Raw genomic sequence first — 26,280 nt, 5'->3', positions numbered from 1 at the left:
GCCCAGCAAGACTGATGTGTAAAATTAGCAGGTGATCAGGGGCCTCTGACATGCAGCCAGCAGCAGCATAACATGGTCACCGGCGCTTTTTTTTTTTTTACTTTTACAAATCGGAACCCAGTAGTTTTGAATACCACTATAAGTCGCTGATGGCTGCCATTACTAACATAAAAAAAAAAAAAAATTCCAGTATATATACCGACATTAGTAGACGCTATAACTTTCATGTAAACCAATTAATTTACACATATTGGGATTTTTTTTTCAGCAAAGACATTGCTTTTTTTTTTAATTGTCAGTCTTTTTTGTTTATAGCGTAAAAAATAAAAAAAACTGCACAGGTGATCAAATACCACCGAAAGAAAGCTCTATTTGTGGGAAAAGTGCAGCGTTGCATGACCGTGCAATTGTCAGATAAAGTAACGCAGCACCGTATCGCAAAAAATGACCTGGGCAGGAAGGGGGTAAATCCTCAGGAGGGCAAGTGGTTAAAATGACCGGTGAATGCAACTGCAAACCTGTTGGGTTGTGTTGGTAATGTGTAACACTTGCTCTCAGCCAGCAGATGTCGCTATAGCTCTGATGGAGGACAATGTGAACTATGGGAAAAAGCACAACATTCAGTGTATTGGTGACAATTCTAGTTACCTCGACTGGCTTTCAATTGTAGAACCATTTCAGGACCGCGTGCCCACAAGTGTACTGCAGACGGGCGGCCCGTACAGGCTCAGTGATATACCTGTGCATCGCTGGCCTCTTCCAGGTACGCACACCTGCCTGCTGACTCCGTGGGAGTTTCTCAACAGGTCCTGGCAATGATTCATAGCAGGACCTGTTGATCGGCTGTGTCCAATTACAGCCCAGAGCCCTGTGTTGGCAGTCAACACTGGGCTCTGTACAGAGGGAACAATCTCTCTGTTTCAGGGATAAGAAACAAGAGATTTTTAGTACAAAGCAGCACATATTACACACATTAACACTTGTTAGGCACACATTTAACCCCCTTGATTACTCAAGATGATAACCCCTTCCCAGCCAGTGTCATTAGTACAGTGACAGTATACAGCAGAGATCCGAATCTCCTTAGTGATATAATACATCACAATCCCCCAGTATATGATCATCTTTAGCTTCACCAGTGCCTCATCAGTGCAGCTTCATCAGTTCCTCATCAGTGCAGCCATCATTGCCCCATTAGTGCTGCCTCATCAGTGCCCCAGCGATGCAGCCTCATCACCGCACATCAGTGAAGAAAAATTACTTATTTGAAGAAAAAGGGGTGGGGGTGTATTTTCAGTCTTTCCTTTGTGTATTTAGTAACAAATAAAAACTCAATTGGTGATTAAAATCGACTAAAAGAAAGCTCTATCTGTCTCAAAAAAAAAAGATAAAAATATAACTTGGGTGCGGTGATGCATGACCGTGAAACTGTTGTAACTGTCGTTTACCCTCGCTTCACATCTGTGTGTGTGTGGTGCCGTTGCGGGACCCACACAAATACCTGCAGCCGCACCACCCACACAGAGGAATGCGGGACCCGCAGGCAGGTGCTAATTGCAATGGCACGCCACCCGCACTGGAAATGGCAACCGTACAGAAAACCTCGGTTCCTGTGCAGGATGTGATTTCTAGTAGTGCAAGGACTTCTTCCCTGCCGTGTCCTGGAGTACAGGAGTCCATACAAATGCATAAGCTCTCCTGCCCGTGCAAATCGCAGCCTGCATGACCGCACAGATGTGAACCAGGGCTTAAGTGTGACAGCGCTGAAAGCTGAAAATTGGCCTGCACAGGAAGGGGGTGGAAAGTAACCAGTAGGCAAGGGTGTTAAAAAAACGGACTCCTAACATTTTTAGCTGGCTCCTAGATGCAAAGCAAATTTGTCATGCCCTCCTCTATCTACAAAACGGCTTTGGTGCAAAACCATGGTGCCCTTATAATGCAGATCAGTGCTAACTGGACTGCTGAGGACCACCCAACCCAGAGACAAGGCATAGAAGACCCCGCACATCATGTGACCGGCCTAAAAACATCTAAAAAGAATAAGCAATAAAATGATTAGAATAATAATAAAATGCCTAAAACACTGCTGGGGAAGGGGGCAGAGACCAGAGTGGGGCTGTAAGCGAACACTTTAATTGCTCATCTTAACCTGCCCCGGAACACTAACTTTAACAGCTGGATTTACTGTCTCAGGTGTTCAACTTTTTAATATTGAGTCTAACGCTGGCCATACATTGTACAATTTTCTTTCAAAACTTTATAATATATAAGGGCAAACCAGGTCTAAAAGACCCTGCATGTCTCCCTTGTACTACACCGAATGTAATGCAGTGCACATCGCACCGGGACCTGGAAGTGACGTCACATCACTTCAGAATCAGTAGAAGAAGGGGAGGGGAGCAGATGTGTCCGTACTCCTCCTACCTCCCCTATACCACATCCCAGGGGCACCCACTGAACCAGTCTCGGGCCCGCAGAGGGCAAGCGGAGCCCGGGACATATAGCGGGGGCGGGGAGAGGCTGGCACTGTAGGCTGTATGGAAGCTATCGGCAGCAGCGCTGCTGTCAGATTACTTCCACCTGACAGGTGAGCCCTGCTGCTTGCCCACAGCAGGGCTAAGGGAGAAAAAAAACTACCTGCCCGGCGCCTGGAACTACATGTCCCGGGTGTTGGGCGATAGGAAATGGACATCCCTGAGCTGGATCTTGGGAGGATTTATGCAAATATCAAAATGCCTTGATGGGTGGAGTTTATTTTATAAAAAATAATACATATACACATATATAATATATATATATATATACACACATTTTTTTCCCAGCAAAATCATGTCTCGCTTATACAAAGTCCAATTAGAGCAACAAATAAAAGTTGTAAAGGCTCTTTTCTAGCGGCGTCATCTGATCCGATACACAGGGAATCCATGAACCCATCCCCGCTGAACTGGAGCAGAACAGGACTGAGGTCACTTTTGTGGACCCATATTGGATCTATGGTTGGCAGACTTGTGTCTGTATACATCAGGCTACCTCTCATCCATCATGTCATGAACCCGGCTTAAAGGGCCAGATATTTTTTTTTCTTTAAACTGTGCCTGTGTCCTTATTAACCACTCGCCCTCCAGAGGATTTACCCCCCTTCCTGACCAGACCATTTTTTGCATTACAGCGTTGCGTTACTTTAACTGACAATTGCGCAGTCATGCAACACTGCGTCCAAATGAAATTTACGTCCTTTTTTACCCACAAAGCTTTCTTTCGGTGGTAGTTGATCACCTGTGCGTTTTTTCTTACGCTGACAATTCTGAGAAAAAAAACAATATTTTTGACTATTTGCTATTAAACATGTCCAGTAAAAAAATTTAAAAGATCAAATTTCCTCATCAATTTACGCCAAAATGTATTCGGCTCCATGTCTTTGCTAAAAAAAACATCCCAATATGTGTAAATTAATTGGTTTACTTGAAAGTTATCAGCAGATTGAGGAGCATAATGGAATGGATTCCGATTACAAATAGCAGTATATATACACTGGGATTTTTTTTTTTTTTTACTAATAATGGCAGCAATCAGCGACTTATAGCGGGACAGCGGCAGGCATTCTGACACTGGGGGGGAGGTACTGACTAACTGTCACTGATATCCCCAGTGACAACAATACAGTGATCAGTGCTAAAAAACAGCACTGACACTGTACTAATGGCACTGGGCAGGAAGGGGTTAACATGAGAGGTGATCAAAGGGTTTACTGTGTGCAGGGAGTGTTTTACTAGGGGGCGGCGCCCAGAGCAGTGTGCCCGAGCTGACAGGGAGGAGAATTGTTAGTGATTTTGCGCACCCGTGCCGCCCTGTAGCAGTATTTCTCCTATGGGGCGGTCGGAAACGGATGAAGGCTAAGTTCACTTTTTCTTAACATATTACACCCATATTCGGGGTGTAACATGTTGTGTTCAGACCGCCCCCCGATCCCCACTTTGTCAGCTAGTGGGGGATCTTCTCTCCCCTCGTTAGCTGGCAAATATTAAAACAATGTGGCCGTGTGGGGGCTCACACGACTGTCAGCTTGTAATCCTCAATGAACTACCACGGTGCTGTGAAGTCGGCGTCACTTACCGTCATCGCTGTTCTATGTCACTATCAGGGTGTCGGCCTTCTCCGGTGACAGTTCGTCATGTTCCCGCACTTTGTACGACTTTACACGTTGCACCTGTATAAGGCCTAAAACGAATGAATGGAGAAATATTAGAAGTCATGTGTAAGGTGGAGCCTTTAAAGCAGAAATAAACTTACAAAGGTTTGTTCAGCTTTAACACTCCCCTCCCCCCCCATCAGCAAGCGGAAATGTGTTATGTTATTTTTTTTTTTTTTTCGTTCTATGGCTCTCACCAGCCATGATCTGCTTGCATTGCATAAAGAAGCACATAGACCCAGTGATGACATAATAAGAAGACATGTAAGTTTCTTTAGTTCCAATAGCATGTTGATGAGCAGGGAAAGGAGGAACCAGGTAAGGCAAAATATAGCAGGTTAAACTTCAGCTTTAAGGAATACAGTGGAGTCCTCTCTTCACCCCCCCCCCCCCCCCCCCACAAATAAACAGGGAAGAACTGTCAAGGTCCATCTCTGCTCTCCTCTCCAATCATCACACCATGTGACATACCACATGATAGCCAGGAGGCCATTGGCAAAGCACCACACAAGCTCATGCATGCGCAGCAGGGAGCAGGCTTCTTGTTTCCCATATCCAAGATGGCAGCGCCTCTCCCTTCCCAGACAGACTACATAGATGGGGATGAGAGACTGTAGCACTATAGCGGCTGCATGTGGGAGGAGGAAGTGTAACATTCCAATACCGCCACTGACCTCCTCCATGTAGCCAACAGAGCACTACAGATCCCTGGCCAACTCCATGCAGACGTGTAAAGTGGACATCAGAAAAGGAAGTATTGAGATACAGGAAGGAGTGCAGAGCTCCGAGCAAATAAGAACAGATATGGGGAATGTGGAGGTCACAGGAGAAGTGGGACTGTGCAGAGACCATACATGCCAAATAAGAACAGACACTGAGAATTACACCCCGGCATACAGGACACTGATCCGTCATGGACATGTGTTGTATTAAGGAGGTTCATTCATTTATTGGACTGACAACACAACAAAACCCTTGGCTTGGTGTTGTCAGCCTGAAGCAGGAAGTGCTGTTATTGGCAGGATCTCCAGATTCACAAAATCAAACAAAATCCTGGAGAAACCTGTACACAGTACGGCCCCATGACAAACATACTACATGAGATTTTGGGTTCACATCTACTTTACCCGCTGTGTGTATATAGTGCAGATCACTTTTCAGAGGGTGTTTGGTAGGCAGTGGGGAGGAGAGACTACTAACCCAATGGCACACTGTGTTGCACAGTGACAGGGTGGCTCCATATCAATTCATTATTGCTGTGGCTGTAAAGCAAAGTATCAGGCCATGGCGGATGTAAAGCAATGGGCAGCTGCATCTCTTTGTACACGTGGGTGGTCACGGGGCGGAAAATGGTTTTACCGCCCTCCATCCGCCTATGAGAACGAACACTAAGGCCTTGTTACAAATGCGGTTTGGGGTGGTAAAAACTAGAGGCTGAGCCATGCTTTTACTGGCTCAAAATTGCCCCCAACTCACTTCCCGAGATGCAAAAGAAGCCGTATGGGGTATACACATGTGCAGCAAAAATGATCACCCATCATGTTTGACAGAGGGAAGAGGGGGATCTGAGGAGGGGAGAGGAGGTCTGGGGGGGGGGGGTGGGTCTAAGGAGGCGAGATCTGGTGGGGCTGAACAGGATATGGGGGGCAGAGGAAAATAGGGGAGATCTGGGGGCTGAAGAATAGAGATGGTGGTCTGTGGAGGAGAGGGGGGGGGTCAGCAGAACTCTGGGGGGCTGAGTTGTCCCCACCTTCCCCCATGTACTCACAGATAACACCCCTGTCCTGTGCAGGCAGCTTCAGTTTCTCCTCTGTCATCTGACAGTTGACAATGGGAAAAAGATACAGGAAGAAGGGCGTCTGCCCTCACTCCACAGCACAGGCTCTCTATCTCCCCCTGCTGGCTGGAGGGATGACAACGCCAAATCTTCTGTTCAGCTGTAATCAGTCCTGTCAGTGAGGAGGCCCCAACCTCTACATCAGCAGAGCCCTCCATAAACATGGCGCCCGCCTGGCCCCCGGTGTACAACATACAGTATATACCACATAACCCCAATGTACATCATATATAGTCACAGAGATCCCAACCCATTACTAGGAAACCTACCTTTACACTTCCATGGAGAGCCCATAGCAACCGCTCATTGTCCATAGCAACAGGGTGCCACACACAGCGTAATATATATATAAATAAATAAAACATGGTGAAGCGCTAACAATCAGATTAATAAGCAAACAATATATATATAAAAAGGTGAGGTGAACATATAAGTGCTGCTGAAATCAGATCAATCAAAAAGTGACAAAACGTGCAACAGGTGAATCCTGTGGAAAAAAAACATGGACCCGTTTTCCACATGGAAAACCGATGAGCAAGCCAACCTCCCCCTGTCCACATAGGGGACTAATAATAAATGTATATATATAGGTGACCCCTCAAAGGAAAAAACACAACAACTGTGCAATAAAACCGTGAAAGACTCTCCCTTCTATAGGTGTAAACATATGCACAAACACTAAATGTCCAGACAGCACCGTAGGTCGACATACAGCTGCACATATATATATATTAAAGTCCCAAACTGCAGAAAAAAAACTCCAAACAAACACGTAGGTGCTCGTGATAGGTGATCTCCAAGCTGGGTGATAGGAATCCTTAATGGCTGTAATGCCCCCTCACCTTCAAGAAGTGACCACAAGGGCCAGCTAGCCTTAAAACTCCCCCCACGAGGACACGTCCAGATCAAGATGTTGCACAGGATGCTGGTTCACACTCCCCACAGAGCCACACGGTCAAAGAGATAAAACAGAGCATTCTCCATAGTGTAACATGTTTATTATTAAATATAAAATCAATTAAAATGCCCACTCACATGTCATGGTACAGAAAAACGCCTTGCCACCACTATATATATATATACATATACACACACATAAAAACAACATTGCCCCAGTGATGAATATACTGTATATAAGTCCACAGCGTAATATATATATATATATATATAAATAATACAATACACAGCCTATATATACACACATATAAGAACAACATTGCCCTGGTGTTGAAAAAAAAATACTAATAATAAAGATAATAATAAAAATAAAATAATAATAATATATATATCTCCATAGTAACAGTGCTGAGTTGTTATTGTACAATATATACAGTTACATAGACATCAACCCATTACTAGAAAGCCACCTCTACACATCCCATAATAACAATGCACACCCCATAGCAACCATTGACAGTCCTTAGATCCAGTGTGAATCCAATCATGTATCATACAGAAGTATACACACACATATGGAGAACATTGGCCCGGTGCTGAATATATATGAAGTTACAGAGACACCGACCCAATACTAGAAACCCACCATGGAGAGCCCATAGCAACCGCTCCCAGCTCCTAGCAACAACACAAGTCATTCCCATAGTACACAGCAGACTGAATGTACAATACATATATAGGAGAATCATATCCCCCACAGAGACATCCATAGACAGAATGACATCGAAATCCCCTTCTTTGTGGGGAATGTGATGTTTATAAAAATAAATAAATACAGAATTATCAATCATTATAGGATTTACTTTTATTTTTTGTCTGTAAATTGCATAAAAATCATTTAGAAAAAATCCTATGACAATATCACCACAAGAAATCGTTTTGTTATCTTACTTAACACCGAAATGATGACCAAATCAATAGGCTGATGTCAGTTCAGTGTGAGGCTTTCTCCTGTCCCATCAGGGATCACAGGCAGTTGGCAGACCTGAGCAATCGAGCCAGAGCAACCGATCAGCCAATCAGCACTCTCCTAGACAGTTCAAATCCTTGCTGCGGAAAAGTGTGCGGCTAGCCAGCCTGGCCAGGTGATGACATCACAGTGCAAATCTACTGAGCATGCCCAGAAAGGTGATGACATCACAGTGCACAGGGGAGTAAACAATTGATTGAACTGGTCAGTCAGTCTATAGACTACGGAGGAAGGAGGAGGTTGTGCGTCTTGTGTGTCCAGAGAGAACTTCATATTTTTGAAAATGAATCCCATGATGAACCGCATGATAAACCGCATGGTTACCAGGAATACGTTTGTTTCTCCATTTATCATCAGAGAGGAACCTACAGAGACCAGAGACGAACCTACAGAGAACAGAGACGAACCTACAGAGAACAGACAGGATATGGAAATTAGGCCCGACCCCAGCAGAGATTCTGCCCAGCCTGCCCATCAGAATCCCACCCCTGAGGGCAAGCGTTGGCCATTTATTGGCCGGGTTGGGGCTTTTTTCCGACGTCTGTTCCATCATAAAAAGAAGAAGAGAGCAGATAGGGATCCAGAAGGTAAGATTTATGATCGCTACAACATACAAGCTGGCTGATCCATTTTATTTTTGTTACATTGTATCTTCCTATTAATGAAAAGCAGATTACAGACCACACCCTTAATTATAGCCCCCTATTCCTATTGGTGGCCAGTGGCTTATATTACATCCAATCACTGATCACTGACTATACTCTGCAAGTTATTCTCTTTATCAGAGACAAAGGCAGGAGTTTAGGGGCCGAGGCATTGTACCCAACTCCCCAGCGCTCCCATCTTCTCCAGGGCACCACAAGTATCAGACACCCTATAACCCATCAGTCCAGGGCTGGTGATCTCTTCTATCTGACCCCCCCCCACCTGGTGCCATTTAATGGGTTGTGCTTGGCAATGGCACCATCTGCTAAATGCAACTATAATTTTTTCCTGCCAGTTAGCCATGTTAATTTGCAGCTTGGTAGTTGGGGGGGGGGGGGGATCGTGGCTCAATTGCCGATTTTTACCAACCCCCATGCCACCTGTGTAAATGAGGCATATCTGTCTAAAAAATATATAACATTAATTTGTGCTCAGTGCTGCATGGCGGAGTGATTGTCAGTCAAACTGGAGATTTTCCGGCTCATACTCAAGCGGTTAAAGTGCATCTAAAGATCAAATGTATTTGTAGGTTAAGAAAGCATGTTGAGGGGTTAGAAGGCCTGTCGTATCTTTATTGCCCGACCCCTGTATGTGTCCTGGAGGCCATTACCCCAGATATAGAAAGTGAGGTGTCATCCAAACTAGCAGAAGTGTTAGAATTACTCTATTCCATACGGAGGGGGAGGGAGGGGTGCAGGTGCCAGAGCTGAGACCACACCTTCCAACAGCAACAAATCACAGCCTTCCTATACATTTAAAACCTGCACAGGGGAAGTGACAGTTGGAAGTACATCTGCCTTTCAAATAGCTTGTTTTGCATTCACATTATAGAAGAAAAATCCAAAACCTAGCTGTGTAAAGTCACGTTACAAATATGAGTTTTTCAGCTTTTTTAAGCGTTTTTGCATTAGCAGCGTTTTCCCGTGTTAGTTTTATTTAGCTTTGTTTAGCAAAAAAAATTTTTTTTTGGAAAAGAAGGTCAAAAAATGCCGTTTTGTGGCATTTTACCACGTTTTTCACTGTTAGAGCGTTTTTACAGCTGAAAAACTCTTCTAGAAACCCGCTAGTTTTGAGGTTTTTTTTCCAGCCAAAAATCACACCTGCTAAAAAAAAACGTTGATTGCAGTCTATGTGTGTATGGACACATAGGATAACATGATGGAATGTGTATTGGCTGTAGAAAAAAAACGTCAAATTCCAAAAGCAGCCGCTGTAAAAACGCTAAGTGTGCATGAGGGCTTACTCTGTTCCATATTGGGGGGGGGTGCAGGTGCCAGAGCTGAGACCACACCTTCCAGCAGCAACCAATCACAGCCTTCCTATACATTTAAAACCTGCGCAGGGGAAGTGACAGTTGGAAGTACATTTACCTTTCAAATAGCTTGTTTTGCATTCACATTATAAGAAAAAAAAAATCCACAATCTGTATACTGTAAGCTGCTGTAGCACTTCTTTTCATTAAATTCCCAGCATCCTCTGCACACCGGCTGAAATTCCAAATCAGGCTCTTGGAGAGGATGCCCGCACTGACTGTTAGAACGAGGGAAAGGTGGCACAGAAGGGTTTATTGACAGCATCCCATCTTCTGCCTTTCCTAGTTGAAGCTCTGACAGTGTCGTATTACATGTAGCATTGTTAGATTGGGCAGATTTAGTCGTATTTGGAGCCAGAATGTATTTGTTTTCATTACAAAAGAGCAGTTATGGGTTAGAAGCCGTCAAAATATTATTTCTGGGGATTTCATCCATATATATTTTTTTTGTATTTGTCACCAGAGCTAGGGATCAGAGAAGGTCTTTAACATCCGGTATACTAATCGGTCGGACACAGTGGGTAACAGATCTCACCAACCAGAGGAGCGTTCTGGGAGGACATCCTTTTACATCCACCCGGAATGGTGAAAGTCTCGCCTGGCTGTCAACTGACAATCAGCCAGGTGGGACTTTCACCATTCGGTATTAAATTCATATGATGTCCTTCTGGAACGCGATCTGTGAGCGCCGCCACAGTCCACACTGCAGTGAGATTTGTTGCCCTCTGTATCTGGCCCATCAATGTACCAGCCACTGCCAGTTTCATATGATCGCTGTGACCAATCACATCAGATCACATTACAATTGTATACAATGGATGGTGTTTATTCATGCCATCCATTGTATACTATTGTGATTGGTCATGGTACATACAGGGTCAATCACGGCCCATCTGTACCATGTGATTAGCTGTGGCCAATCACAGATAACCATAATAGTAGACACTGAATGAATCAATTTCATTCAGTAATTATGGTTGCTTTTACCTCTGCAATTCACTGGTAAAGGCAATCATAATGTGCAAGAAAAAAAAAACCTGATCATTTCCCCAGAGTAGAACAATGTTATAACTGCACAAGATGGGAATTTCTTCTCACTTTGGAGGGATTTCCTTTCACTTCCTGTTGCATGGCCAGGACAGGAAGAGAAGGGGAATTTCCTCAGCGGAACAAAGATGGCAAAAGATAGCCTGATATTGGTTTTAACTTTTCCCTACTCTACTTTTGGACTATACATACACCTTGCAAAAAAAAAAAAAATAATAGAAATTGATTTTTAAAAAGGCAACTGGACATTGTGCTTTAATTCTGCTCAGCCAGTCTTGTGATTTATTGGTTAGTTCTGTACTAGTTGATAGTCTAGGAAAACAAATCCATGAATAGAAGCTAATCTATTTTTTTTTTCAACAGAAATAAATGTGATCCCTTCTGCTATCACTGATGACAATGTGACCGTCTCAGAAATGGAGATGGAGACTACCAGAGTCACAAACATTGCCCACCAACAGACCGCAGAGGAGCTGGTGTTCAACCCATCTGCAGAGACTGTGGTTGCACCAATGGATGGGCTAGAAATCAGCATCCCTACAGAGACTGTGTCCATCCCGGCAGATGAGACTGAATCCACAACCACTACAGAGAGGGATCCCAGCTCAGACACTACCTATGTACCAGCAGGTGAACGGGTCTTCCCCAGGGCTGCACAGATTGTGGCTAAGCTAATATATACCATATATATGGGTGTCCATACAGGGGCTGTGATCATCCCAGGAAGTGGGATTGACATCACCACTACTACGGACAATGAGTCAGACCAAAGAAGCGAGATCCAATCCACCAACGCAAAAGACATTGTGGAGACTGTGCCCATCCCGCCAGATGGGACTGAATCCACAACCACAACAACGAGGGAATCCTGCTCAGATGGTACCTATGTACCAGATACGGTGATTGAGATCCCTTCGTCTACAAGCGAGGAGTCTGACTCAGAAGACACAACCCAATACACCGAACCTGCACACATTGTGGAGACTGAGCTAAAAGCTAGGATAGAGATCAGCATCCCTACAGAGACTGAATCTATCCCAGAAAGCAGGATTGAGATCAGTGCTACTATGGACCATGAGTTGGACCAAAGAAGTGAGATCCAATCCACCAATGCCAAAGATGTTGTGGAGACTGTGCCCATCCCCCCAGATGGGACTGAATCCACAACCACTACAGAGAGGGATCCAAGCTCAGACAGTACCTATGGTTCTGCAGATCAACAGTTTAGCACACCTGTAGAGACTGTGGTTGAGCTAAAAGATACCGATGAGGCCGAAGAGAGAGAGGAAGAAAATGAAGAGCAAGACAGAGAGAAAGAAGAAACTACTTCAAAACGTAAGGATTGTAAATAATATGAACAATGTAAGTTAGCTGAACAAGATCCATTATTTAGAGATGTTTCATATTGGCGGGAACTTATTACACATCTAAATAGATGACACAGGACCCCAAAGGAAATTTTTGATGGAGGCTCCTCCCCCCAGCCCCCCATTAGGGGCTGAAAAGCAGTTAATATAGCAAATCCCTAATTATAGCCTTTATTGCCAGTGGGGACTTATAATATACAGTTGCAAGAAAAAGTATGTGAACCCCTTGGGATTACGTGGAGTTTTGCATGAATTGGGCATAAAATGTGCTCTGAACGTCATCTAAGTCACAACAATAGAAGAACACAGTCTGCTGAACATAATACTACACAAACATTAGATGTTGCCATGGTTTAATTGCACATAACATGTAAACATTCACAGTGCAGGGAGGAAAAAGTATGTGAACCTTTGCACTTAATAACTGGTTGACCCTCCTTTGGCAGCAATAACCTCAACCAAACATTTCCTGTAGTTGCAGATCAGACCTGTACAACGATCTGGAGTAATTTTGGACCACTCCTTTTCACAAAACTGTTTCAGTGTAGCAATATTCTTGGGATGTCTGGTGTGAATCGCTCTCTTAAGGTCATGCCACAGCTTTTCAATTGGGTTGAGGTCAGGACTCTGACTGGGCCACTCCAGAAGGCGTATTCTGTGCTGTTGCAGCCATTGTTTTGTTGAATTACTTGTATGCTTTGGGTCATTGTCCTGTTGCATCACCCATCCTCTGCGGAGCTTCAGTTGGCGGACAGATGGTCGTATGTTTTCCTGCAAAATGTCTTGATAAACTCTGGAATTCATTTTCCCATCAATGACAACAATCCGTCCAGGCCCTGAGGCAGCAAAGCAGCCCCAAACCATGATACTCCCTCCGTCATGTTTTACAATGGGGATGAGGTTTTGATGTTGGTGTGCTGTGCCTTTTTTTCTCCACACATAGTGTTGTGTGTTCTTCCCAAACAACTCAATCTTGGTTTCATCTGTTCACAGTATATTTTGCCAGTAGTACTGTGGAACATCCAGGTGCTCTTTTGCAAACTTCAAACGTGCTGCAATATTCTTTTTGGACAGCAATGGCTTCCTCCGTGTTGTCCTCCCATGTACTCCATTCTTGTTTAATGTTTTCCTTATTGTAGATGTGTCAACAAAAATGTTAGCATGTGCCAGAGATTTCTGTAGGTCTTTAGCTGACACTCTGGGATTCTTCTTTACCTCATGCAGCATTCTGCGCTGTGCTCTTGCAGTCATTTTTACAGGACGACCACACCTAGGGAGAGTAGCAACAGTGCTGAACTTTCTCCATTTGTAGACAGTCTGTCTTTACGAGGACACATGAACATCAAGGCTTTTGGAGATACTTTTGTAACTCTTTCCAGCTTCATGCAAGTCAACAATTCTTGATCGTAGGTCTTCTGAGAGCTCTTTTCTGCGAGGCATGGTTCACATCAGACAGTACTTCTTGAAACTAGTAAACCCAAAACAGGTGTGTGTTTTGTAAGGGCAGGACAACTGTCGGGAACACATCCAATATCATCATACTGATTGGAGTCAAGGTTGGCTCACTCCTGGCTCCAATTAGCTCTGGGAGAAGTCATTAAGCTAGGGCCTCACATACTTTTTCCTCCCTGCACTGTGAATGTTTACATGTTATGTGCAATTAAACCATGGCAACATCTAATGTTTGTGTAGTATTATGTCCAGCAGACTGTGTTCTTCTATTGTTGTGACTTAGATGACGTTCAGAGCACATTTTATGCCCAATTCATGCAAAACTCCACGTAATCCCAATGGGTTCACATACTTTTTCTTGCAACTGTACTGTCTTAATGGTCACCATATATAGTATCTACTATAACCCAGCATTGCTGATGGGTGTCTGGTATCCCCTAATATGAGTCCCTTATAACTAAGGTGACTCTTTTCTATTGCAATAAAGTTACTTTGGTATCAGAAAAAAATTCCATTAAAGGATAAGCTAACTTTTAAAGAACTTGTCCACTAATAAATCACCCGGCCCCTTGAGTGCAGCTCTTGTACTGAATACTGTTCTGCCGGATACGTCTCACCCATAGGAATAATTGGGTAGTATGTAGTCACTTCACAACAGACACTTGTTCAGTTAACTTTATATTGTATACTTGGAAAAACTCAAGAAATATCATTGAAACAAATGTAGGTGGAGATAAACTAACCCCCTTTTTTCTTTCCTCTTTAGAAGTCAGCCAGATCCTGCCTGATGTCCCTTTGACTGTAGAAAGCTTCAAATATCATAAACTTATTGGAGAGGGAGAGTATGGAAAAGTAAGTGATCAGATTCACAAATGTTTTTATTCATACCCATATAATAGATAGGGATCCTGTATAGAAGGGAGGCGTGATAACTCAAGGCTGGATTCACACAGTTGTGGTGTTTTACCACCAGTTATAGTTATGCCATGAAGTGCATCATGTTGAGGCAGCCCATTCATGTAAATAGGCAGCCTAATTCTCCAAGATTCCCCATAATAGGTGCATTAGTAGGGTGTGTTGGGTGCCATTAAAGTAGAATTCCAGCTTAAATCTCAGTACCCTTAATAATGTCCCCTCGCCCCTCCTAACACCTATGCTGACTAAGCTGTGTAAGAAAGAAGTATATACTTACCAATTTGCTGCCCGCTCTGGTCCCATCATGTGGGGAGAGGATAGAGCAATCAACAAAGACTGGTAAACCCTGGAGCAGTGATGTCACCTATTGGCACCAAAGTCCCAGCCATTGTCAATGCCCCCTCCTTTCCCCTGCAGCCACTACTGGCTGACTCAGAGGAGTCGGATCACATGACCGGACCAGAATGGGCTGAAAAAAAGGGAAGCATACGCATCTTTTCTACACAGGATAAACAGCATAGGTGTTAGGAGGGGGAGGGAGCATATTTAAAGCCAGTTAGGTTTAAGCTGGAGTTCTATTAAGAATGAACAGCGGCTCACAAATGCATATAACGTGTTTTTGCACATGGAATTTGCCTCAGCGCAACAGTGTGCAACGGAGTTCAAGCAAATAGCTGAAAAGCGGCTTCTTTGTGAAGAGAAAGTATCTTTTTTAAAGACTGGGTCACACTGTATTTGCATTTGGGCATTGCGGTGCCATTCATTCTAAATGGCACCTCAATGCATGTGAGCTCCAGCACATCACAGCTCACGGTACGGCGCTACCTCTGTGTTACCAAATATAATGCATGCACCATTTCCGGTTGCACATGGTGCATTATGCAGCCCATTAAAAAGAAAGGCTGACTTAAAGTAGTTGTAATTGCAAGCTAGTCAGAATTCAAATTTAAATAGGTGAATAGGTACTGCACATATGTATTTGTAAAAAAAAAATATTATACCTTTTCCGCTGGTCTAATCTGCAGGTCATGTGATCGTTCTTCCTTGCTGAGCACATCACGGACCTGCGGGTGGGCGCATCTGCCTAAGATTACATGTCACTGTTAAAGGAGGAGGGATAGGTGGGGGTTGGGGGGGTGGTCCTGACTGCACTGACCATTGAAGATATAGGCAAGCTGTGCGCTTGCACGGCTTTCTTGTATCTCAGTACGTAGTGACAGAGGATGCAAACTGACCGCGCTAACACAGATGCTTAGTGTGGTCAATTTACAACCATTACGTGGGGAACTGGCAATATCACCCAGGTAATTCAGAGGAATGCGATATTGAAATCGTGCTACTTCACTTGAAGTAGAGTGATTTTGAGGCCGCGGACCTGATGCAATTTAACATGCGGCTTGCCTGACATCTGTGCCACTTCATGGAAGACTTGCCATGCAATGTGGAACTGTCAAATCGCAGGAAAAGTTGCAGTGGTTTAACTGGGGCTTACAAAAACAAGTAAAATCTTTATGTAAAAGGGAAATATGAAATACAAAAAGGAAAAGATTTATTCAATAAAATTTTTGGGGTTTACAATAATAAGAATGGAATGCAATTTAATGCTCAAAAACAGTGTGAATCCAGCCAAAACCACTGATGCCATTTTATAATTTAACACAAGACAGGGAAGGGCAGGAAGGGGTTTCACTCTCCCTGGTGGATTTTCCATTGAATTTCCATGGGCAGGAAGGGGTTTCACTCTCCCTGGTGGATTTTCCATTGAATTTCCATGGGCAGGAAGGGGTTTCACTCTCCCCGGTGGATTTTCCATTGAATTTCCATGGGCAGGAAGGGGTTTCACTCTCCCTGGTAGATTTTCCATTGAATTTCCATGAGCAGGAAGGGGTTTCACTGTCCCTGGTGGATTTTCCATTGAATTTCTATCGAATAGAATGGGTAAGCTGTCAGAAAAAAAGGGAGGGTGCAGATGGGAGCTCCAGTGGGTACATTTAAACACTGGAGACCATGTGAGATGTAAAGAGACATCGGGTGATTGGCTTATTTACATCTGACCCAAAAAAGAAATATCATGGGTGGGTGAGCCGACCCTGAATTGACAATACTAATATCTTATTCTTCTTTCTCCTTCAGGTATTTTTGGCATCACATCCTGCTGTCGATCAGCTGCTGGCAATAAAAATGGCCAAAAAACTTTTGCAGGGTTCCGATATAGTTTTGAAAGAATGCCAAGCCATGGTAGCGACGGAGGGTTGCCGGTTCTTCCCGCAATTATTTGCTACTTTCCAGACAAGGGTAAGTATCTTTATCTTTTACTTATTTAGTGGAATTTTAGAAGAGTCCGACTCAATTAGAATATGACAATTTCCGACCCCTTATAGCTCTCTAATCACTTGTGTTGGTAAATGTTAATTAACCGGACTGGTTCTGTAACCTTGAAGAGTTTTTGATGGTCCTCCAAGCAGGTTCTTCGGTTCTTGCTGCTCATAAAAAGAGCATAACATCTTCATCATCACAGAACAAGCCCAGTAAATGTGACTATTTTTAGCTATAAAATAACCCGAATAAATGAGACTCTTCACAGACATGTTGCTAAATTTTTCACTGAAAGTCTCCAAAGGAGAGAAGACAAAGGTGAAGGGTTGAATATGGACTCTCATAATGAATAATGAATGCATTATAATTTTTCTCTGTTTTGTCTTCTAGGATTTCCTTTTCTATGTCATGGAGTTTGTGAATGGTGACTCCCTGCAAAATTTCTTATATGATAACAAGCGACTGCATATTGACACCATAAGGTAAGTACTATAATGGAGCTCACTAGGATTGGGGAGGGAGGCAGAATCAATGCCAATTGTAGACAGATCACTTTTAAACTATGAGGCCTCCGTATCAAAGGGGATGATTGGATGTGCCTGCTTTACCTAACCACCCCCAGGTACACTTGTCAGGTGCCTTGCTCTTAAATGCCATGTTTGGATTGATTCAACATTTTTTTCTTTAGAAAATGCAGAAGGAATAGGAAAGGAGGATAGCTAAGATGCCAGACATTTCCTATATCTCTTATAGGGGGAAGCAACGTTAGATACTGGGCCAGAATTCATACCCTGACAATAATAGTCTGCCAAAAGTATTGGGAGGGACTCATACACCTGAGATCGTAGTTCACTCTTTCCAACAATATACTCGAATATCCATGGGTAGCATTAGACTGACATTACCTATGGGATAGGATTCGGGAAGATCTAACTAATAAGAGATTGGTATAATGAATACATTCCTGGTTGTGTTCTTAGCTGGACAACATTCGTTTCATTAGTACTTTAAAACCAGCAATAACGCCTTAATGAAAACCCATCGGGGTTTGCTTATAGCCAAATAAAAAAGCAATATGTATATAAAAAAATAAAGACCCCCACATGGCAATGTTTTGTTAAAATGATTTAACAATATAGAAGATGTCTTCAAAAATATACCAATTTCTACTAGCATTAGGATGAGGTAATATTAATCAGGGATCTAGTTACTGTAAGTTTATCACTAATAAATATTTTCTTCTTTTTTCATCAGATTTATTGCGGCGGAGCTCCTGTGTGGCCTTCAATTTCTTCATTCCAGAGGCTTTGCACACAAGTAAGTTATTATCCATTATATTTTATAGTTTTAACTCAATGTTCTCCAAACTGCGGCCTGCAGGTCAGATGTGGTCCTTTGCTTGCCTTTATAAAGGCCCTGGGGCACTATTCCTCCCACTGACACCAACAATTGGGAATTATTCCTCCCACTGACACCAACAATTGGGAATTATTCCTCCCACTGACACCAATTATGGGGCACTGTTCTTCCCACTTCCACCAACTTTAGGACATTATTCCTCCTACTGACTTCAGTGATGGGGCGCTATTACTTCCACTGACATCAATGATGGGGCGCTATTCCTCCCACTGACTTCAATGATGGGGCGCTATTACTCCCACTGACATCAATGATGGGGCGCTATTCCTCCCACTTACACCAATGATGGGGCACTACTCCTCCCCACTGACACAGACAATGGGTCACTATTCTCTCCATTGATACCAACAATAGGGTACTTTTCCTCTTGGTAATACCAACGATGGGACCCTATTCCTTCTCCTACTGACCACAGGCACTATGTAATAATCTTATTCCCAATGACCACAAAGCCTGAGGCATTGTTTACTCTCACAGCAAAGGTTCACCCTCCTGAAAGTGAAGGACAGTAATCTGGCCCTGTGTTTTGAAAGTTTGGATACCCATATTCTAGCTCATAAAAAAGTCTGGAGCTGACAGCTTACTTTTTTTTTTCTTCTTCTTTACAGTGACTTGCATTTTGGCAACGTCCTCATGGATAGCACCGGACACATCAAGATTATCGACTGTGGATTGGCATCTATAGTACAAACTGCACACTGGCAGGTCAATCAGAATACACCGATGGACTTTCACAGCGACTACTCGTGCTTTGGCAATCTGCTCGTCAACAAAGTAAATAAATGCATTGGCGACAATACCCAACTCCAGGACCTCATAAAAGAGGTAAGTAAATGCCCTACTTTAGCCAAAGATAGAAAAAGTTTATTTGTTCTATAAAATTGGCTAAATTAAATTGTTTAGTTATTGCTTTTGGGATGTTAATGATCTATTTTTTTTCATATATAGCTTTCAACCTTACCTGATCCCAGGTCTTCGTTCACAAATCTGCGACACCACGCATTCTTCTCAACGATAAACTGGGATGACCTGGAAGCTGGGAGAATAAGTCCACCATACGCCATGGAACCTGTAAGTATATGACCAGGAAATGGGGTCACGTCTGTAATTTTGCTATGTCTGCTGGTTTGCATTCTCTATTCTGCCCCCCACTGGCATGAATGAGGAGCTGCATTGATTTTAGGGTTGTGCAAGTGTTATCTAATAGATTGCTCTTTTGGATGGAAAAACAATCCACAGCGGACCATTTATAAGTCATGCATCTATAAAGCATGAAACCTATCAACATTTCATAGGCAGCTTTATGCTTCTACTGACAAGTTCCTGCAGAGAATTTAGAATCAGTGAAGTATTTAAAAAATCATTTATAAACATGCCTGTACAGTGATAACAATATAATGATTATTCATGTTGATGAATATGTCCATCGTGACTGGTCCTATTAAAAGGATTTTCACTCAGCACATAGCAAATAATAGAACCTGCCCAATAATAATATTCAATATAGTGACAATTAGGCATTATCTAAAATCATTAACATTTTTTTTTCCTCTCCACAGAGCCCGGAGGTAGAATGGTCATCGGAGATCGACATGAAAAGCTTAATAGAGCAGGACAAATATGAGGAATCTCAAATAAGCAATCTTGCTGATATAGCAAATATCCAAGGATTCGAATTTCTCAGTGAGCGATGGAGAGAAATGCAGCAACGCCGCTAGGAATACGAGGCCACGTAAGAAAAGGGGCTTCAATAGCAGGGACATCACTGCCAAAATATGGTCACTGGCCATATTTGGGCAATGACAATCAACAACGGGTATCGTACCTGACAGCGGATTTACAACTGAGGACATTTCTACCACCAGCTTTCTGGTGGCAATGATTCCTAACGAAGCAGCAGATGCTGGCATCTGCTGAGTCCTTAGCAACTGCCGCCGTCACCAGCACATTACTTACATGGCTGGGAATCCTCGGCTACCGTACCCAAGAGACTGGGATAGCAGTGACACCACTGCCCAAGTATGGTCACTGACATTGACCAAACATGGCCACAGTACATTCCATAGGGGCCACAGAAGAGCACCTTAAAATCACAAAAAGGACCAGTAGCAGTATACACCTGGTGTACTAGTTTAATGGTAGCCCCCACCACACTGTGCTGCTAGCAGTCCACTGGAGAAGTCTAGAAGCTGCACATTGGTTGACTTGGGCCTTTTGAGCAGCGGCGGACAGAGCCATGCAGGGCTGCTATCAGTGGGGTACCTTCGGTACTCTTGCAGTGGCCCAGACAGCAGGAGGATCAATGTGGAGGAGGGCAGTTGCAGAGCGATGCTCATATACCTCTCCCTCCAGCAGCTGGCAAGCCAGGACCAGGGGACAGCCTGGAGAGGGGAGAGGAGAAGTGTCGGAGATGTAAGAGCCCGGAGGAGGTGAGCTGTGTTGTGTTCTGTGGGATCTCCCTCCCTACACTGACAGATTGTATGGGACTGCACACATCTTCCCCCCTCTCTCCTTCTTGCTACCTGAGAAAGGGAGAGAGAGAGATGGAAGAAGAGAGGGAAGAAAGAGAGAGGAGAGGAGGGAAGAAAGAGAGAGGAGAGGAGAGAAGAAAGAGAGAAAGAGGAGAGAGAGAGGAGAGAAGAGAGAGGAGAGGAGAGAAGAAAGAGAGAAAGAGGAGAGAGAGAGGAGAGAAGAGAGAGAAGACAGGAAAGAGAGAGAGGAGAGAAGAGAGAGGAAAAAGAGAGAGAAAAGAAGAGAAAAGAGAGAGAAGAGAGAGGAGAGAAAAAGAGGAGAGAAGAGAGAGGAAAAATAGAGAGAGGAAAGAAGAGAAAAGAGAGAGAAGAGAGAAGAGAGAGAAGAGAGAAAAGAGAGAGAAGAGAGAGAAGAGAGAGAAGAGAGAGGAGAGAGGGAAGAGAGAGGGGAGAGGGGGAATAAAGAAGAGAGGGAAGAGAGAAAAGAGGGAAGAGAGAAAGGAGAGAAGAGAGAGAGGGTGGAAGAGATAAGAGAGGGGAGAGAGAGAAAGAGAGAGGGAAGAGAGGGTGAGGAGAGAGAGAGAGAGGAGAGAGAGAAGGAAGAGAGAAAGGAGAAAGAGAGAGGGAAAAGGAGGAAGAGAGGGAAGAGAAAAGAAAGAGGGAAGAGAAAAGAAAGAGGGAAGAGAAGAGAGAGAGAGGAGAGAAGAGAGAGAGAGGAGAGAAGAGAGAGAGAGAGGAGAGAAGAGAGAGAGAGGAGAGGGGGGGAGAGAGGATAGAGAGGTGAGAAGAGAGGGAAGAGAGAGAGGGAAGAGAGGGGGGGGGAGAAGAGAGAGAAAGGGAAGAGGAAGAGAGAGAAAGGGAAGAGAAAGAGAGAGAGGGAGGAGAGAAGAGAGGGAAGAGGGAAGAGAGGGTAGATAGAAGAGAGGAAGAGAGGGGAGAGAGGGGGGGGGGGGAGAGGATAGAGAAAGGGAAGACAGAAGAGAGGGGGAGAGAGAGAAAGAGAGAGGGGGGGAAGAGAGGGAAAAGAGGAGGAGGGGGGGAAGAGAGGGAGAGGGGAAGAAGAGCGAGGGAGGGATGAGAGAAGAGAGGGAAGAGAAGGAGGAGAGAAGAGAGGGAAGAGAGAGAGAGGGAAGAGAGAAGAGAGGGAAGAGAGAGAGGAGAGAGAAAAACAAGAGGGAGGGAGGGAAGATAGGGGGGGAGGGAAGATAGGGGGGAAGGGAAGAGAGAGGGGGAGAGAGAGAGGGGGGAGAGAGAGAGGGAGGGGGAGAGAGGGAGGGAGAGAGAGAGAAGAGAGAGGGAGAGAGAGAGGGAAGAGAGAGAAGGAAGAGAGAGAGGAGAAAAAGAGAGGGACGACGGGGAAGAGAGAAGAGAGGAAAGAGAGAAGAGGGGGAAGACAGAAGAGAAGGAAGAGAAGAGAGGGAAGAGAGAGAGGAGAGGGAAAAGAGAGGAAGAGGGAAAGAGAGGAGAGGGAAAAGAGAGGAGAGGGAAAAGAGAGGAGAGGAGAGAGAGAGGACAGAGAGAGAAGAGAAAGGAGAGAAGAGTGAGAGAGAGAGAGAGAGAGGAGAGAGAGGAGAGAGGAGAGAGGAGAGAAGAGAGAGAGGAGAGAGGAGAGAGAGGAGAGAGGAGAAAAAAGAGAGAAGAGAAAGAGAAAGAGAAAGAGGAGAGAGAGAAAAAAAAAGAAGAGAAAGAGGGAAGAGAGAAAGGAGAGAGAGAGAGAGGGAGAGAGAGAGAGGGAAGACGGGGGGGGGGGGGAAGAGAGAAAGGGAAGATAAAGGAGAGAGGGAAGAGAGAAGAGAGGGAAGAGAAGAGAGGGAAGAGAGAGGGACGAGAGACAGGAAAGACAGAGGGGGAAAAGATAGAAAGGGAGAGAAAGAGAGAGAGGGAAGAGAGAAGAGAGGGAAGAGAGAAGAGAGGGAAGAGAGAGAGGGAAGAAAGGGGGAGAGAGAGGGAAGATAGAGAGAGAGGGAAGAGAGAAGAGAGGGAAGAGGGAAGATAGAAGAGAGGGAAGAGAGAGGTAAGAGAAAGAGAGAGGAGAGAGAGAGAGAGAGAAGTGAGAAGAGAAGGAAGAGAGAGACAGAGGAGAGGGGGGGAGGGGGAAGAGAGAGAGAAGAGAGAGAGACGAGAGAGAGAGGAGGAAAAACAGAGGGAAGATGGGGAAGAGAGAAGAGAGGGAAGAGAGAAGAGAGGGAAGAGAGAAAGAGGGAAGAGAGAGAGGAGATAGAGGAGAGAAGAGGAAAAAAGAGAGAAGAGAAAGAGGAGAGAAGAGGAAAAAGAGAGAAGAGAAAGAGGAGAGAAAGAGAGAGAAGGAAGAGAAGAGAGAGAGGGAAGAGAGAAAGGAGAGAGAGGAGAGAGGAAAGAAGAGAAAAAAGAGAGAAGAGGAAGACGAGAGAGAAAAAAAAAGAGAGAAGAGAAAGAGGAGAGAAGAGAAAAAAGAGAGAAGAGAAATAAGAGAGAAAAGAAAAGAGAGAGAAGAGAAAGAGGAGAGAAGAGAAAAAGAGAGAAGAGAAAAAAGAGAGAAGAGAAAGAGGAGAGGAGAGAGAGAAGGAAGAGAAGAGAGAGAGAGAGAGGAGAGAAGAGAGAAAGGGAAGAGAGAAAGAGGGAAGAGAGAGGGGGGAAAGAGAGAAAGGAAGAGAAAGAGAGAGAGGGAAGAGAGAAGAGAGGGAAAAGCGAGGACAGGGAAGAGAAAGAGAAAGAGAGAAGTGAGAAGAGAAGGAAGAGAAGACAGAGGAGAGGGGGGAGGGGGAGAGAGAGGGGGGGAAGAGAGAAAAGAGAGAGGGAAGAGAGAGAGGAGAAAAAGAGAGGGAGGTCGGGGAAGACAGAAGAGAGGGAAGACAGAAGAAAGGGAAGAGAGAAGAGAGGGAAGAGAGAAAAGAGGGAAGAGAGGAGAGAAGAGAAAAAAGAGAGAAGAGAAAGAGGAGAGAAGAGAAAAAAGAGAAGAGAGAGAGGAGAGAAGAGAAAAAAGAGAGAAGAGAAAGAGGAGAGAAGAGAAAAAAGAGAGAAGAGGAAGAGGAGAGAAGGAAGAGAGAGAGGGGAAGAGAGAAGAAGGAGAGAGAGAAGAGAAAAAGAGAGAAGAGAAAGAGAGAGAGAAAAAAGAGAGAAGAGAAAGAGGAGAGAAGGAGAAAAAAGAGAGAGAGAAAGAGGAGAGAAGAGAAAGAGGAGAGAAGAGAGAGAGAGAAGAGAGAGAGGGAAGAGAGAAAGGAGAGAGAGGGAAAGAGAGAGAGAGAAGAGAAAAAAGAGAGAGAGAAAGAGGAGAGAAGAGAAAAAGAGAGAAGAGAAAGAGGAGAGAAGAGAAAAAAGAGAGAAGAGAAAGAGGAGAGAAGAGAAAAAAGAGAGAAGAGAAAGAGGAAAGAAAGAGAAAAAAAGAGAGAAGAGAAGAGGAGAGAAGAGAGAAGAGAGAGAAGGAAGAGAAGAGAGAGAGAAAGGAAGAGAGAAGAGAGAAAGGAAGAGAAAGAGAGAAAGGGAAGAGAGGGAAGAGAAGAGAGAAAAGAGAGAGAGGGAGGAGAGAGAGAGAGGGAGAGCGAGAGGAGAGGAAGAGGAAAGAGAGAGGGAAGAGAGGGGAGAGAGAGGGGAGAGAGGGAGGGCCTATACATCAGAGGCAAATATGGGCAGCACAGTGGCTTAGTGGTTAGCCTTGCAGCACTGGGGTCCTTGGTTCAAATCCCGACCAGGACCCTATCTGCATGGAGTTTGCATGTTCTTCCTGTGCCTGCGTGGGTTTCCTCCGGGTACTCCGGTTTCCTCCCACACCCCAAAAAAGGGCAAACTTGCGTTGGTGGTGTAGTGGTAAGCATAGCTGTTTTCCAAGCAGCTGACCTGGGTTCGATTCCCAGCCAACGCATTGTCCAAGATGGCTGCTTCGCCTCCTTAGTATTGCCATGATAATGCTGATACTAATATTATTTATAGCAATGATAATAATAATTCCAACAATATCGACAACTATCATGATAATAATATTAATAATAGAAATAATATTTATAAAGATAATAATCCTAATAGTAATGGCAATAATAGTATTAGAAATGGAAATAATATATATATTTATTATTTGTAGGTGAGAAGCAAATACAATAAAATGAAGATTTCTTTGATCGCTGTGTCCTTCAGCAACAGCTGATCATATGTCCAGGAAACGGGCCAATCTGAGCAGCCTTTTACCGTGTGATCAGCTGTGTCCAATCACAGCTGATCACAGTGTAAATCAGAAATGCTGGATATCGGCAGTCCTTTCCTCCCGCTCACAGCACATGAGGAAAGGAGAGGAGAGCTGGTAAGCAGCATTTCTCAGAGGGGACATCTACACTGATCATCAGAGCACTAATTATCAGTGTAGCGCCATCAGTGCCCATCAGTGTTTTCCTTTAGCTTTCCCTTCCGTTGTAGTGGAAGGGCCGGCCTGACTGCATACAAATTAAAATTGCCTCTCTCTTCCCTTTCTCTCTATCCTCTCTCTCTCTTCTATTTCTTCTACCACTCTATTCTCTGTCTATCTATCTCCCCCCCCCCTCTCTCTTTTCTTTCTTCCCTCTCTCTCTCTCTTCCCCCTCCCCCCTCTCTCTCTTCCCTCCCTCTTCCTCTCTCTCCCCCCTCTCTCTCTCCCCTCTCTATACTCTCCCCCCCCCCGTCTCTTCCCTTTCTATCCTCTCTCTCTCCCCTCTCTCTCCCCTCTCTATCTATTCTTCCCCTCCACTCTTCACCCCCCTTTTTCTATTCCCTCTCTTTCATTTCCCTCTCTTTCTTTCCTCTCCCTCTATCTCTTCCCCCCTCTCTCTTTCTCCTTCCCCTCTCTCTCTCCACTCCCCCACCTCTATCTCTTCCACCCCCCCTCTCTTTTCTCTTCCTTTTTTCTCTTCTCTCTCTCTCTTCCCTCCCTCTCCCTCTCTCTTCCCTCTCTACCCCCCCCAAGAGAGAGAGAGAGAGAGAAGACAGAGAGAGAGAAGAGAGAGAAGAGAGAGCGAGAGGGAAGAGAGAGAGGGGAAGAGAGAGAGAGGGAAAGAGAGAGGGGGGAGAGAGAGAGGGGGAATGAGAGAGCGGGAAAGAGAGAGGGTGGGAAAGAGAGAGAGCGGGAAAGAGAGAGAGCGGGAAAGAGAGAGAGAGAGGGACAGAGAGAGAGAGGGAAGAGAAAGTAAGGGAGAGAGAGAATCATATATACATCTGCACACTTATTGACTCTCTTGATCTCTAATTGGGGGGGGCGCACAAAACGTTTGTATTGCCTAGGGCAAAAAAAAATATATTTTAGCATGTGGGGAGGTGCAGCATAGTGCAGCTAGTAAATACACAGAGTTCCAGTAAAACTTGGTACTTGTATTAAACAGAATGC

General features: G+C 44.4%; 1 long non-coding RNA gene across 2 annotated transcripts in view; it reads right to left on the bottom strand.

Annotated features, from left to right (window-relative positions):
* Positions 1-466: 466 nt before the first annotated feature.
* The window catches only part of LOC149433820 (uncharacterized), an 83,270-nt gene continuing 57,456 nt past the window's right edge, over positions 467-26,280 (bottom strand). For both annotated transcript variants that reach the window (XR_016308844.1, XR_016308845.1), the window contains 3 exons: positions 19,448-19,555; positions 4,114-4,218; positions 467-599 (listed from right to left, as the gene is read on the bottom strand). This is a non-coding gene — a long non-coding RNA (uncharacterized LOC149433820). The remainder of the gene's footprint in view (positions 600-4,113; positions 4,219-19,447; positions 19,556-26,280) is intronic.

Source organism: Staurois parvus, unplaced genomic scaffold (assembly GCF_062004578.1).
Source record: "Staurois parvus isolate SC_StPar_1 unplaced genomic scaffold, SC_StPar_1.0 ptg001915l, whole genome shotgun sequence".
NCBI lineage: Eukaryota > Metazoa > Chordata > Amphibia > Anura > Ranidae > Staurois > Staurois parvus.
The sequence above is the reverse complement of the archived record's forward strand: the minus strand, read 5'-3'. Positions and strand labels throughout refer to the sequence as shown.